The sequence below is a fragment of the Protopterus annectens genome, chromosome 2.part1 (genome assembly GCF_019279795.1).
Source record: "Protopterus annectens isolate FY-2018-M chromosome 2.part1, PAN1.0, whole genome shotgun sequence".
NCBI classification, from domain to species: Eukaryota; Metazoa; Chordata; order Ceratodontiformes; family Protopteridae; genus Protopterus; species Protopterus annectens.
Window position 1 is genome coordinate 785,963,528 of NC_056729.1, and position 16,084 is coordinate 785,979,611.

The 16,084-nt window shown below is 43.5% G+C and overlaps 1 protein-coding gene across 3 annotated transcripts in view; it reads right to left on the bottom strand.

Moving 5' to 3' along the window:
- The window catches only part of LONRF1 (LON peptidase N-terminal domain and ring finger 1), a 1,181,374-nt gene that overhangs the window by 968,951 nt on the left and 196,339 nt on the right, over positions 1-16,084 (bottom strand). The gene's annotated exons all lie outside the window — the stretch shown is intronic.

Below are 16,084 nucleotides of genomic sequence, written 5' to 3' on the forward strand. Positions count from 1 at the left end.
TGTACTCTACTTAGATGTATACATAGTTTTGTAGAGGCAATATTTCTTGAGTCTGCAAAGAAATTAGCTGCATGCATCTAAACACCAACAATCCCTGAATTCACTCTTGTGGTTCTACAAAAATCTTTGTAAGGTCAGATACTGCTCTACTAAATAATTAGTTTTCCCTCAAACCTATATCTTTCAACCACAGACAGTGGTTCAAATGTAAGAAAGTGCAAAAGTAAGGGACAAGGAAAGGCAATCATTCACTCATCAAGCATGTGAAACACCCCCAAAAATATATCACTAAAGCATAAAAAGCAACTCACTGCAGAATACATAAATAAAACAAATGTAAATAACCTGAGCTTGGGCTTATGTAATAATGACCTTTCATTTGTTTGTCTCAAATATAATTTATCTTACATTATTGAGTAATACTTGTATATTGTTATGATAATCTTGCAATATAATGACTATAATTTTGTATACTCCTAAAATTTCAACGTACATCTCTCTCGTATTAGGTCAGGTTGTAACTGCCTCTATGCGTTCAATATGCATTCTACAAGCTGTATCTCATTGTAATAATCTCTGTGCCCAGAACATGGCTGTAAACGGTTTTATCACTGGCTCATCTACTTGGTTAAAATAAATAAAGGAGTTCACCTTATGAAATGAGCTGTCATGGGAAATCGTAAATTGGCCCCAGTGTCCCTTACAGACAGACGCCGTCAGTAATAAAAGTATTATCCTAACATCCCTCACCTACAAATCATTAATTACATCCCTACTAACATCCCCCAAAGACGCCTATGACAGTCGGAACCCAAATGGTTTGGGGTGCATGGCTAGGCTTGTAAGGACCCTAGTGATCATTAGCCTACCAACAACCTATGAACCTATGTGTGGTTATATGGTATACACCTGATTAACAGAACTTCTTTGAGCACAGTTTCTGGAAGCCAGTGTAGATTCTTGGATGTTACAAACTTATACACATCCCAAAAAACAACAACAAATGCAAGAGTATTCTCACATTCCTATATCATTATTTGCAGTCCTCTACCCCCACTCAGGATCAACTTAACCAAAACTTTGCAATGTTGGTATTAAACTCAACAGAATCTTGTAATTTCTCAAGACACATGACTATGCAAACCTTCATCAAAGCAGACTGTTTTCTACCATATACAACGGCTGCTGATCCCAAATACAGAACCCACTCTATTTTTAAATGTAGTTTTCATTGTGTAGTTTTCATTATAGCACACTTACTTAACAATAAAAGTGAAGTCTGAGACTGAAAATTCAAGGAGCAAGAGCTAGAAATCTTTTTATCAACCTATAAAAGCTAGCTGTTGGGCCAATTTGGTTATTTATGTACATATGTAATTATTTATTGACTTGTGTCTCATACATTTGAAAAATCAAGTGTCCCCTCCTTACTAGGTAAATCAATATTATAAAAAAAAAGAAGTTATGTACTCACCATAACGTTCGACCTGCATTGTTGTTAATCTGTCTTCAATGCTGTGGGTATAGGCACCAACATTGGTGCCAAGCCAGCCATATCCAAACTACGATGCTGAAACTGAGCTCCTCCCCTACCCATACTGCCCCCTCTCCTCCATCCCCAAAAGGTACCTTACCTAGACCATAAGCAACAGAGTGAATGACAACCACCTTTAAAAGATGAGGCATAGACAGAGAACAAAAAGCTTCCTTTGCCAGGCCGAGTACTCATGGAAAGGGGGAAGGAGGAAGGGAAGGTTGAAGACAAGTGAACAACAATGCAGATGGAACATTATTGTGAGTACATAAAGTCTTTTATCTGACATTGTTGTCTTCATTAGATCTTCAACCTGTGGGACAGAGACCCCAGCTACTTGAGCCATAGGTGGCCATAAGGAAGGATGGAGGAGGTAGATACAGCCCTGGTAGAATGGTTCTTCACTGCAGAAGTAAGAGGAACACTATGCCTCTGATCAATAAAGGCAGTACATTTGGCAATCCAATTAGCAATGGTTACCTTGGAAATGGGCAATCCCAATCTAAACTTAGAGTAGGATACAAATAACTGATTGAACTTCCTGAAAGATTTGGTTCTATCAAGATAGAAACTAAGCTGTCAGTGAATGTCAAGCATGTGCAATTGGTGTTTGTCTTTGTTTTGAAACTCTGGAAAGATCACAGGAAGATGGATAACCCGATTAATATTCTTCTGTGAAACGATCTTGTGCATAAAGGAAGGATTCAGCTTAAGCGAAACCCTGTCTTTGTGGAAAATGAGGTACAGGGGTTGAATACAAAGGGCATGTATCTCAGAGACCTGCTTAGATGAAGTTAGGGCTACCAATAAAGCCGTTTTCCATGACAGAAACTGAATATCCACCTTTGCAGAGGGCTCAAATGGAGATGACATCAGTGCCTTAAGTACAAAAGTTAGGTACCAAGGGGGAACCGGATCCTTAATGGGAGGCCGCAAAATAAATGTTCCTTTCAAAAAGGCCTTGCACAATCTAGAAGTGGCCAAAGAAGAATTCTTTAGTCCAACATGATAATGGGATATGGTAGCTACTTGGACTTTCACTGCAGAGGAACTGGTGCCTTGGTTGAAAATATAAGTCAAAGTCTAAAACTGAAGGAATAGATGCAGTAAAGGGATCCACCGAATTGTGGGAAGCCCAGATGGAAAACCTCTTCCAATTACTAGCACAGATATTCTTAGTGGACGACTTGTGAGCAGAAAGCAATATATACTTCAAAGGGGATGACAGCCTGGGAACTCTAGCCATCACTGGAATTTCAGAAGCCAAGCTGTGAGCTTCAGGCTGTCCAGATCCAAATGAAACTTGCCCTCCAGATTGCAAATCAGATGCAGACACTGATCCAGAATCCACGGAGGACTGACACCAAAGAAGGGGGAACCAAACCTGATGAGGCCAGAAGGGGGAAATGAGGACCACGCAGCACCTCGACCTCTGAACCTTCTGAAGAAATTCTGCCATAAGAGGAGGGGGGGATATGCACTGGGTGGGGCAAGCATGAACTACAAAGTCTCTGGGAGTCCTTCTTTTGGGAGGAATCATGGCGCAGAAGTCGTTGCACTTGGCATTGGAAGGTGAGGCGAAAAAAATTGCCGCTCAGTTGACCCAGTTTCTGGAAGATCATGTCCACCACTGACTGTTTCAGAGACCACTTGTGAGGAGACAGAATGGTTCTGCTGAGTTTGCCCGCAAGGATGTTAGAACACCCTGGAATGTGCGTTGCAACAAGAAAGCGGCCTAAGGAGATCGCCCATTCCCACAATCACATGGCCTCTCGACAAAGGGGGTGAGATCTGGTTCCTCCCTGTTTGCTGATGTACTAGACAACTGCCATGTTGTCTGTCTGTATTGCAATCTTTCCTTGGGGGAGAAAAGAATGCAGTGCCTGCAATGCCAGAAGCATTGCCCTCATCTCCAGATTGCCCTCATCTCCAGAATGCTGATGTGAAGACTGGTCTCTAACTCTGACCACGTCCCTTGAACAGTCCGTCCCAGCCAATGGCCCCCCTCACCAGAGCATGGAGACATCCATGGCCGCTAGAGAGGGAGCCACGAAAGACTGATCCTCTGCTAGATTCTGAAAGTTTAACCACCACATGAGAGAGGACTGGCAGTTTCTGGATAGCTGAATGGGATGCAACAGGGGCTGGTCCAAAAGCGATCACTGGACTGATAGGGTCCATTGGAGAACCCACATGTGTAGCCTTGCAAAGAGTAAAATGACAATGGTTGCTGCCATAGATACCAGAGATTGAAGGATTTGGGCCACTGAAGGTTGAGGCGACTCCAGAAGAATGCTCACTTGGACCTGAAGAGACTGAATCCTGTCCATGGTAAGAAAAACCTTGCTCAGAGAAGTATTCAACAGCACTCCAATTAACTCCAGGGAACAGGTGGATCATCCGGGAGAGACTTTTTTGCCTGTGAAGGATGAAGAAAGGGAATCAAGATACCCCCTGAATATTATCCTTAGCACCCATCGATCCAAAGTGATGGCCTTCCAGGCTGATGGATGCAGAGAAAAGTGGCCCCCGACTGCCTTCTGGGTAGGGCAGCCAGGCAATACTTCAGGGTCGCTGGAAGGGTCTGTCCAGGCAGGAGTCCCGAAACCCTTGTTCTCCTGAAGCCCTCCTGCCCCTAGGGTGGTGTCTAAAAGAAGCATTCCCCGATCTGCCTCTACGGGAAGAGTCAGCAGGTGCATCCTGATGGAAAGCCATGGATTTTCAGAACCACAGCCTCTTACTGCCTCTCTGACACCTGGAGTACGGGTCTTACTGTCCTTATCACACTGGGCCAAAGTCTCCTTCATGGATGGACCGAACAGGGAAGATCCATCAAAGGGGACATTCACTCCTTGAAGGGCTCAGAGAAATCACAAAGCCACATCAAGACATGATGCCTGGTAGCGATGCCTGAACCAGCTGCCCTAGAAGCGCCCTCTAAGGCATAGGAAAGGCGCCTCATAGAAGTGTTAGAAATAGCTTTGAGAGTGGCCAGTCTAGAGGAGATCATCTTCTCCTCTGCCGACATGGACTCCGGGGTAGATGCAGACAGCTCCTCGATGAGCAATCCCTGCAGTCTAGTAACATGCACCAAGTAATTCAGCGCCCTCAAAGAGAAGGTCACTGACGTATAAACACGCTTCCCCAGTCTATCGCTCTGGACTCCACTGACAGGAGGATGGACAGAGGAGCTCTCCTGGGCGAGCATTTTTGTGGTGGCTGCAACCACAAAAGTGTCAACAGGGACTGTCTTCTGCCAAAAATTCCTGTCTGGCAGGGGGCTTGGGTACTGGTTCCATCACGTCCGGTTCCTTCCATGCCCTGCGGGTGATCAGATCTACTAAAGGGTCCGCAGGGGGGGGGGTCACCCAGGAAGTATATGGGCCTGTGCCAAACGCCTCCAAGAACACTGATGTATCCGGAATGGGCTTTGGGGCAGACCATCCACCCTTCTGATGCAGAATTTCCATGATGTCCCCGAAGGAGACATCATCGGGTGGAGATCGGGGGGAGCCCTCACCTTCTTCCCAGTCATTGCCATCTGTGACAGACTCAGGGGTGGAGTCAATGTGCCTCCTTTTGCACACATGCTTTCAGTGGACCTCCTCAGGTACAGACTGTGGAGGGAACCGGAAGCCTGTGATTCCACAGGGAGAGAAACCTGAAGGGTAGGGTCAGGCTGTCTTTGAAGCAGAGGGCTGGAGACATTTGGTCCAGAGTCCAGCTGGAGCAGAAAAGGATCTGGAGGGGAAGGCATCGAGAATCTCAACATCGAAGACAAGGGGACCCTCTCCACCACATCGAATACCAGAGAATAGGAGATTGGCGCTGCACACATCTGCACCGAAACGTTGAATGCCAGCGGAGCCAAAGCCCCCAAACCTATAGGTGCCAATGGGGGAGTCGGTGCTGAGCTGTTCAGTGCCGAAGCTCTGAGGGGGAAGGAAAGCACCGAAACCCTCGATGCAGATGCCAAACTTTTGGAACCAGTGCAGAGCGAGCTACGACTCTAAGAGCCCTCCAGCACCGAAGAAAAAGGGGCAGAGGAACTCAAGACCATGATAGGCGAAGAACCCAACAACGTCGACGCCAACCCCACGACACTGGGAACTTTGGCGACCACAAGGCTCAAAGCCCCAGGGCTTGGGAAAGGAGAATGCCCTGAAAGGGGCAGGGAAGGACTCCCAGGATTTGAGCCCGCAAGTACCGTCTCATCAACCAATCCACTTCTCTCTCCGAGAAACTACGGGAAGACCTGGCATAGGAAGCCACGGAAGCAGGTTTGGAATGGTGCCTGGATGAGGCCAACTCCGGAGGCTCGGGCAAAACCTAGGCTGAGGGGAAGATAACTTAAGCCTGATCTTGGGAGAAGGTTCAACAGTAGCAGGGAAAGATTCAGTCATTCTCTGCTTCTCTGGGGGCTTGCTATTGCTTTTGGATTTCTCTCCCTCTTTCTCTCCTCTCTCTCTGCCTTCTTGTCCATGTTCTTGATTTTGCTCTCGGGCAACTTACCAGGAGGTTAAGTCCCTGCACCTGCACTAGCAGAACTGGGTAACAAACCCTTTAATATTAACTTATTTCTCCTCTTCACAAGGGTATGAGAGAAAAAACCTGCACAAATAGAACACCCAGTGTCTAGCTGAGAAACACCTGAACACACTACACACAATGTTTGACCATCTGAGTGTGGGAGTTTATGCCCACACCCAGCACATTTCTTAAATTCCACACCCTTCTCAAACTTGTCTGACTTGTCAGCCATGACCAAAAAGACAAGAAGGGGAACCTACTGAAGAGAACTACAAGAAAAACACTTTACGTAAAACACAAAGGGTAGGGGAAAGTAAAGTTATAGGAAAACTTTAGACAGTAGCTGAGCACCAAGAAATTCTAACACTAGATGAAAAAAACTCACAACAAGATGGAGCTCAGATGACTCGCTTGTAGCTGGAATGGCGGCAAATAAGATCTGGGGGTGGAGGAAAGGGGGCATTACAGGTAGGGGAGGAGCTCAGTTTGGCACCGTGGCTTGGATATGGCCGGCTCGGCACCAATGTCAGTACCTATATACCCACAGGTTGAAGATCAAATGAAGACAACAATATCAGATCAAATAGTACAAAATCCAATTAGGGATGTTAAAAACTTAAATACTATACTGAGAAACCTTAGGATCTATCTGCTCTCCAGCCATCCCTATACCTTCTGTAATTTAAAAGAAATAGTGACACTATCCATCCTCCATCCTAAGAGTAAAATCAAACTCAAATAAATCATTCATCCTAGACTTTACCAACAGAATACTGTAACATACTTATGAAAAAAGAATAGGATACCAACCTCAATGACCCAATTAAGTCTGCTCAGGATACTGTGAATGAGTTCTAGGATACTACTTACTCCTGCATTTGTACTTACTAGTATTCATGAACACACATTAGAAAGACAAATGTATAGCTGGACTTAACAAAAATGATGGAATTACAAAGTTCATTAAGATACATGACAAAAAAAGGAGATATTAGTCTTCAAAAGTTACCCTACTCATGAAAGCAGGTCTAGACTATATTTTCTTTTCTTCCCCACAGCTGACCATCAGTTCTAATTAGCTTCTCTCCTCATTTACCTGGTCTAACGAACTCACCTTAGTCTCCTCTCAGCACAAGACCCAGGTTCAGCACCAGTGAGGAGATCAAGGACATTGGTGAAGCATCATACTGCTGCTGGAGAGTGTGCCCTGACTCTAGTACCCTTGTGGCAGCCTTGTCAGTTTCGTAGTTAGTGCTCTTGATAGATGCATGTATGCTTCTGAGCATTAACAACCCTCCTGACCTAGAGGTTAACAACTTATACAGTACAGAGCTTGCCAGGCCTGCATGTTGCTTACTACAGGAAGCCTAGATTGCCACCCTACCCTGGATGGGCACATCAATATTAACCATCATACCCCTGTGGCCCATCTCCCTACTTCAATAAAGGCCATCTAAGACACAGTAAGGACTTATTCCTCTGTACCGTGGGTCCCGTAAAAAGTCTAAATTAGTAGGACATAAACTACTTACTTACGAAATCTTTTAGAACTACAAGCTCAGCTTGGTTTCAAAGACTAAAAGCAATAATAAGGTATTCTTAATTAGAACAGAAAACTGAAATGGAAAAACTGAGATATATTGTCTTTTCAATAAATAATGTTGTTTATCTGCCGTATTACTGAATATAGTTTTGCATTATATAGCCTCTGAACAAGCCACCTTAAATAGCTTCAAAAGTTATGATTCCTTACTAGAAAAAATAGAGCGCTGAAAAGTTTGTACTTTTTACAAAGACTCCAAGAGCTGACCTTATATTCTGTGTCTTACAGATAAAAGAAATGGATTACTTTGGCATATAAGGCAATGTCTGCGCTAGTTTTATATGAAGGCCAGAACTGCCAATTGACTTGCAATCACCTCTGCAGATGTAGCACAAGAGAGTTCCCTGGAATAAATGTGGAGGTGTGTATACTATAACTTTTTTGTAGTTATTAAATCAAGATGTCAATCAAAAAACAAACCAAAAAAAAAAATGCCCAAAGACTTTTTGCAAGTTCAGTTTATTGCCCTTTTCCTAGCAGTCTTCCATCTAATTATCTCGCATTATAGCTAATCCCTAACAGTTCTCTTTCCCAAATGAACTTGATTCCTTAATCTGTCCACTTTTTTTTGCCTAACTGGTTTCTTATTTGAAGTTATGGCCAGACCTTTAAATGTGAATTTTCTGTTTCCTGCTCAACTAATTAATTTTTACTGAATTACTAGTGGTTTTGCCTACTAGTTGTGAATTGTTCAGCCTAATCATGTCAGACTGGTCCATTTCTTTCACAAGCAGCAATTATTATTTTTAGAGCAATCCTTCATCACAGGCTGCCGAGTTTAGGTGTGGACCCGTTATTAATATAACTGCATTAAACTCAAAGCTCTTTCCTGACGCATCCTGTCATTTACATTTAATTATTAGTCATGCAGCTTACATTGCGGTTACTTCCATTCTGATCCTGCTTCCTATAAGCGAATGTTCCCAACTTCATCCTATTTTGGGCAAGGTATTTCAGATACTTTGCACTACTGCAGCTCTTAATGGTGTGACTTTTCGCAAAATGTATTAGTTCTTCTGCACCTCACTAATTATACAATATGGTGTGTGCTTTCACCATTTAGAGATGTCAGAGCCACTGTAGCTTTAAGCTTCCATTTAATTTGGTTAGCTGGCTTGTTCTCACATGAATCTCCAACTCCTTTGACACAGATACTACACAAATCTAAGTTAACTTTACTAGAACTGTGAAGATAGTCTCTACACAGCATGGTTTAGAATATATTAATTTTGTTTTATTCAGTTATAACTAACAGTTTCTTTACATTACGTAGACCATGTAAGAAACAAATCAGTTTGTGGTCTTTTGTTCTCCACTGACTTTTGGAGGGTCAAGGTGGCTTAAAAAGACTGTGGTTCTACCTGGCTAACCTTTTTGTGCCAAAAGAGTTTAAGTGGTTTACTAATTATACATTAACTGATCACGCATCTTACACATGGGGCTACTAGTAAGACTTAATAGGCCTGCTTCACAAAGACCAACTAAATAAAGCTGCTCTATACCAAATTTTCACTTTTGACATTTGTAAACCCTGCAACCTGCTGACTCAAACTTGCAGGATTACTCTAGTTGAGCTAGAAAACTAGAAAATAACACGTGTGTATGCACCATACTAGATTATTCCTGTTGCATTAAACTTGGCTATTTTTCTCCTGTGCTTAGAAGTACATGCACCTCCTGCTATCTTGTTTCAAAGAAGGACAGCACACCTAGCTTCCATACCCACCTGTCTGCTTCTCATACAATTAGTGAGCACAGTATCTGAGCCAGGATAACAGGACAAAAGCAATACTATACAAGGATGTATAAATATATGTATACTTACAAGGAACTCCAAAAGCAGCAGCTGGACAGAGTGGTTCTCCAGACACAGAGTAATAAATGTAGTGTAAACAGTCAACTGAGGGGTACTCTCTTACAGATCAACTGATACGGTGAGTATATCTATGGTTTCTGAGAAGTTCTCTGTGGTAGGTATAATCCTGGGAAGAATGCCAAACAGTATTAAATCTTCTGTGAGACAGGGACAGACAATGGCCAAAAGATGATGATTCAGAAAGTTCAGTCTTGAAGCACACAAGTGCAAAAAAAAGCCAGACTCCTGGAATTAAGATCTAAGTAGCAATATTTGCTAAAGACATAAAATGGCAATCAAACAGCCGTGTTAATATATGCAGTAGATTTTTGAAGCAAGCAATGGAAGTAGCCATGCCTCTACTAAAGTGGCCCTGGCAACTGCATTTTTCAATGGGTAAGTCATCACCTAATAGCAAAGACAGTTTAGTTAGCCATCAATTCAAAATTATATATTTAGCAACTACAAGTTCCTCCACTACTGGTGTATAGAAAACAGACAGTTGTTCTGTCTTCTGAAACTCGTACAAAAGATTCAGGTTCCATTTGAGCTACTGGTAGCTGTTCACAGTCTGAAGAGCTCCTTTACTCATGCCAACTGAATCTGGAAAGAAAATAGGGACAGAAGCAGACTTACTTAAATGACTAATGCAACTTTCTACAGGACAGAAGGGTTAATCTTAAGGCACACCCAATTCGTGTGAAAGAATAGATATAATCTTCGAAAAAAAAAAACAGCCCGATGCTTTGAAAGTCAATGTTTACTGGTGATAGCTAAACATATTTGTGAGTGTGTATACACATGTACACACACAAAGTTAAAAAAATAAACAAAAATCCACTGACAGACACTGCTGCTGAATTTTGCTGCTCAAACAAGATTTGTATATGCATAGACTGTGCAGCAGTTAGCACTGTCACCTCACAGCCAGAGGTTCCTCTGTTCAATTCTCGGCTGGAGCGCCTTCTCTGTGGAGTCTGCTTGTCCTCCCCTCGGTCGAGTAACATCTAAAGACATGCAGGTAGGTGCGTGCGTGAATGGGTGTGCCTTTTTTGAAGGTTGGGCATCGGGCTGGCAACATGGCACTATAAAAATCCATTGCTAATCATGGGTGGACCGTAGTTCCGCTGTGGCGACCCCTAACTTAGGGTAACTGCCCTTTTGAGCCATTTTAAGCTTAGCCAATTACCCCATGTGAGAATCAAACCCTGCACCTTGTGTCTGTAAGGTAAACACCTGGACTATTATGCTAACATCCCATCTCAAATGAAGGCTGTGGTAATCAAACCTTGTACAACAGGAAGCCATTCGTTAACAGCTCATAGCTTTAATCCTCTGCACTGCCTGCCTGCTTAAGTAAATTATCAGTCAGAAGTGGGATCTGAACCCATGCCTCCATCTGCAGACCAGAATTCCTATGACCCATGGAAGGAGTTTAACCCTAGAGTCTTGCACCTTAGATCACTCTGCCATCCTGACATTCATCAAGTGACAGGGATGTACGTCTGGCACTTGAAACTTGTCCAGATGCTAACACCTCCCTTACTTCCACAAATCATCTTCATATTTTTGAAGTGTTCCAGAATAGTGAAAACAATACACATTACTAAACAACATATACACTAAAAATTATGCCCCCAGGCCTTATCACCCAAGGACAGTCGGGACGGTTGTAGTGGACTGCACAGATCACGGAGCCCACTCATTATGTAACTAGATAACCTTATCTTACATGATCCAATCAGTCCACTTCAACCCACATGACACAGCTCCAAGTTAAACCTTGAGAGCGGCCTCAAGACAGGATATTCCTGAAAAAGACGAGCTCTGATGGCATACCTAGACCTTAAGATGAAGTCCAGCTTGCTGTGCTGCAAATGTGTGCAGAAAAGCCTACATCATGGCAGCAAATATTTACTGAGGTAACCACTGCTCTAGCAGAAAGCCTCTGAGTTAATCTGCAATTACTTTCAATATTCTGGTAAGAGAAAATATTGCAGTCTGTAAGCCACATGAACAATATAACCTTCTAAATCTTTCTGGCCAAACTGCTCTTTGCAAAGGGAAAAATAATCTTTTTAAAAGTATTTTGTTCTGTCCAAGTTAAAACAGAAAGTACAGTTTTGTACCTACCATAAATGTAGATGTTCGAGTGGTTATGCTGCTGCAGTCATAACACTTGGGTTATCCTGCCGTCAGGCGGTCCCGCAGTCAGCCTGAATTCCACAGCCTTGGTCCGGCGTCGGTTGTCGTCGCTTCTTCCCTGACGTCAGTGCGGCAGGGGTATATAAAAGAGGCAGCCGACGCCATTTTCTTCAGGTTTTCTTGCCCCAGATGTCAGGTGCCCCAAACTAAGAAGGCAAAATAAGAAGCTTGCAAAACATACCTTAGTGCAAAACAATGGTACTAGTTGTAAGCAAATACACCATATAGACATGCATCCCAAAGGTTGAAGTACATGGAGGTATAAGAAAAGCCTTGTTAGGTAGAGGGGATGGAGGGAACCTGGACTGCAGCAGGATAACCACTCGAACATCTACATTTATGGTAGGTACAAAAAGTACAGTTTTGTACCTACCATGTTCTGTATCCATCTGCTGAATGTCCTTACGCTTATGGGTAGTCCGCTGTCCTCGGTCCCTTGCCCCAGATGTCAGGAAGGCCAAGAAAGGCCACAGCCAAAAACAGAATACCTCCCCAAAACAAGCCCAACAACAACCATCACCTAAAGCATAGCACCATGTCAAACTACAGGAACATCTACATTTATGGTAGGTACAAAACTGTACTATGTTGTTCATCTCACATTGCTGCAGTCCTTACTTATGGGTAGAATCCCAGAAAGAAATACAAAACCCAATCCATTTAGAATTAGTTTGTTTGAAACAAACAACTGCTGAGACTGTCTGAACTCCTTGGTTCTGCTCAAATAATAAGCATAAAAGTAGGCAAATGAATAGTTGGGTTTAAGGCCACACTAGAAACCACGTTAGCCATATCCTTATGAAAAATCAGGAAAGGCTCCACTGCCATGAGGGCCTGTAATTCACAAACCCTTCTTGCTGAGGTAATGGCCAACAAAAAGCAGTTTTCCATGACAAAGTAGCTGCAGGCTCAAAAGGTTGTAGAGTAAGTTTTTCCAACACAAAATTGAGATCATCCCAAGCAGGAGGAGCTCTACTGGGGGTTATATATTTCTTGCCCTCTAAAAAATGCTTAAAACCAAGGATGAGAGAATAAAGGAGGGTCACAATCATAGTGAGCAGAAATGGCTGCAGCATGGACCTGAAAGACAAACCCTTGTCCAATAACTCAGTAAGATATTGAAGAGCAACACTTAAATCAGGTGTGGAGACATCAAAGTCCTTGTAAACTTTCCTGGTACTAGGCCTCCTGGCCTCCAAAATAACATTCAAAACTTGTTGTGGAAGCTGAGACCCTCCAGAGTCTAAAACAGAATATGCCAGGCTGTTAGATGCAGAGACTGAATCTTGACATTGATTGCCCTCTTGTTGATTGCCCTCTGACAAAAAAGGCAGTCAAGGAGGGGAGGAGCCATGGAGTTCTCGTACTAAACTCCTCAGTAGTGGGGGGTACCAGTGTTGTCGAGGCCAATCCGGTGCTATCAAAATCATGGTTGGCTTGTCTTGTCTGGCCTTCAAAAGTACCTTGGGAAGAAGAGGCAGAGGTGGAAAGGCATATGCATGCAGATTGTTCCAACTGAATGATGTCTGCTCAACACATCTGCTAAGGAGTTCTGTGCTCCTGGTAGAAACCTTGCCTGAAGATTGAGGTTGTTGATGTACCACATGACAGTAGTGTTGTCTGTTTGAATCAACACCTGCCCTGGGTGAAGTAAATCTTTGAAAAGCCATCAATACAAACTGGACTGCTAACATTTCCTTCAAGTTGATATGCAAATGTTGGAGTTTTGACAGCCACGTGTCTTGCACCCATTTTCCATTGAGGTGTGCTCCCTGACATTCCTGGCCCACCACAAAAACTCCTTCTGAATGCAAGGTATTATCTGAATGACAGTGTCTAGATCTTGGCAGTGCTGTGTCCATACATTTTGAGATACCATTGAAGCTTCCTCATATGCAATTTGGCATTGGGAAGCACTTTGCAGTCAGCCTGGACCGTAGAGACATTTGATGGAAATAAACAGTCTCACACCCAGAAAGCACATGTCCTGAGAGGGTACTAGACTGGACTCTTAACACTGCCACCACATACTGTAGATGATGAAGAGTTAGTTCCTTCTCTTGTGCATAAATCAGGCAATCGTCCAAATAAGGATAAATCTGTATTCAACATGAAGGTAAGCCTCTTTTTGAGATCAGAGTAACCATCCAGTGATCCTTTCCCAACAGGTCAGCATCTTGAACTTTGGAATGTCTAGGCCCCTTCTTCTGACAGAGACTGGCTGTGTATAGCTCCTATTTGAAGAAGTAAAGAAATTTGTTGGAAATACTTGTAACCTCGGTTTTTATATGTCCAATACCCATTTGTCCTGGGTGACTAAATGCGGAGCTGCCCAGCAAAGAGAATCTGGCAGCTGAAAATGCAGGTCATTGGGCCTGTTTACGAAAACTCCATTGTCTCGGCCTGACCTGTAACATCAAAACCACACATTGCAAAAGTGCTTTCCCACCTGTTCAGAAACATGCACTAAATCCTGCAATTCTTTACACTCTATGCCCTGCCAAAGCATCCACTTTAGATCTTAGCTGAGAAAGGAGGAAATTCTGATACTTCAACATATGAAACTGGCAGTTCAAAGCTCTCATTGCTAAAGTAGAAGAGGTATATACACCTTCTTACCCATATCCAAAGCTCTAGCTTCCTTATCCAGTGACTAATAGTTTCTGGGTCCGCCCCTAGACTCTTATAAAGATATTTATGAGCCTCAGGCACCCTGTAATACCTGTCGGTTTAACTGGAGCAGGAGGCACAGAATCTGAAAACATCTGAAACAACATCCAAAACCCGGAGGTATAGCTAAGGGTCTATGTTGTGAATCAGAGTAATCCTGTCCTTCCCACTTAATCATGGAATGCAGAGTTTCTGAAAATGAAAAATCCTCTGGAGGAGAAGCATCAGAATCAGAATAAGGAGGGAAATCTTGAATGTCTTCAGCAGAAGACTCTGAATCATCGAGGCCTGCTCCAAACTTTCCAACTCTGGCTCCATCCTGGGCCTCTTATCAGAGGGGCATAGAACCTCTAATTAAAGTAATCAAATCCTCTGCCATTTTAAGCATGTGCTTTTAGGCACAGACCCTGAGAACCCAGAACTGACACCAGAGGAAGGCAAAACAGACCTGCCCTTAGAAGGAGCCTTAGAAACAGTAACAGAAGGCCTAACCACCTTAGGCAATGAAGGGAGAATAGTAACTGAGAGGCCCCTTCAGCCTGACCTGTCTCCTGAGATGCCACATCATGTAAAATCAAAGTTTCCCCTCCCCTCTAACAGCCGGCGCCAGCCGGAACCACCTGTTCAGCTGCTGTAAAGATCCGATCCGGCGTCCGGAACGATCGAATCATCCTGCCTAGGCTTTGTCTTTTTGTCTCTTGCGCTTTACAGAAGCAGGCGAGGAACATCCACCCGGCATATTATAATTACACCTCTTGCAAAGACACTACCCATAAGTAAGGACTGCAGCAATGTGAGATGAAGAACATCTGTACTATGTTCACCGTGCTATGCTGCTGCAGTCATCATACTTGGGTACAGTCCCAAAGCTATGGTTGGGTGGTAGGAGCTAAACTGGGTTAGGTGCAGCTAAGATGCCCTGTAGAACTGCAGTGGCAAACCCAGCTCTGGATTTTGAGTATAGAGGAAGGTGGTAATGCTTAGTGAAGGTGTGCACTGAACTCCAGGTAGCTGCTTCCAGAATGTCCTTTGTTGGGACTCCTCGGAGGAAGGCTGCTGAGGTTGCTGTAGCCCTGGTAGAGTGAGACCTAATACTAGCAGGCACTGCTTTCCCGTGGTGCGAGTAGCAAAAGCGGATGCAATGTGCTATCCATTTGGAGATGGTCTGTTTTGAAATAGCCCTTCCTTCTGAGCCTGGTGCATAGGATACAAGGAGTTGGTTAGATTTTTTGAAGGCCTTTGTCTTGTCCAAATAGTAACGTAACTGTCTGTGAATGTCCAAAAAGTGAAGGAGTCTTTCTCCTTTATTCTGTGAGTTTGGATAAAAGGTGGGCAAGTGTATGGTCTGATTGAGAGCCACACTGGAGACTACCTTTGGCATGAAGGAAGGGTTGGTGCGTAAAGATACTCTGTCCTGATGGAAAATGAAAGGTTCCACTGTCATAAGTGCCTGCAATTCTGAGACTTTGCGTGCTGAGGTGAAGCCAGCAGCAGGGCTGTTTTCCATGACAAGTATTGAAGCGCTGCTGAAAAGGCTGGTTCAAAAGGAGGAAGTGTTAACTTTTCCAGAACAAAATTTAGATCCCAATTTGGAGTTGGTGGGTTTCTGGGGGGTCTTATATTTTTTGCCCCTCTGAGAAACTGCCTTAGCAAAGGATGAGAGAAAATGGGAGGAACAGTGTCATAT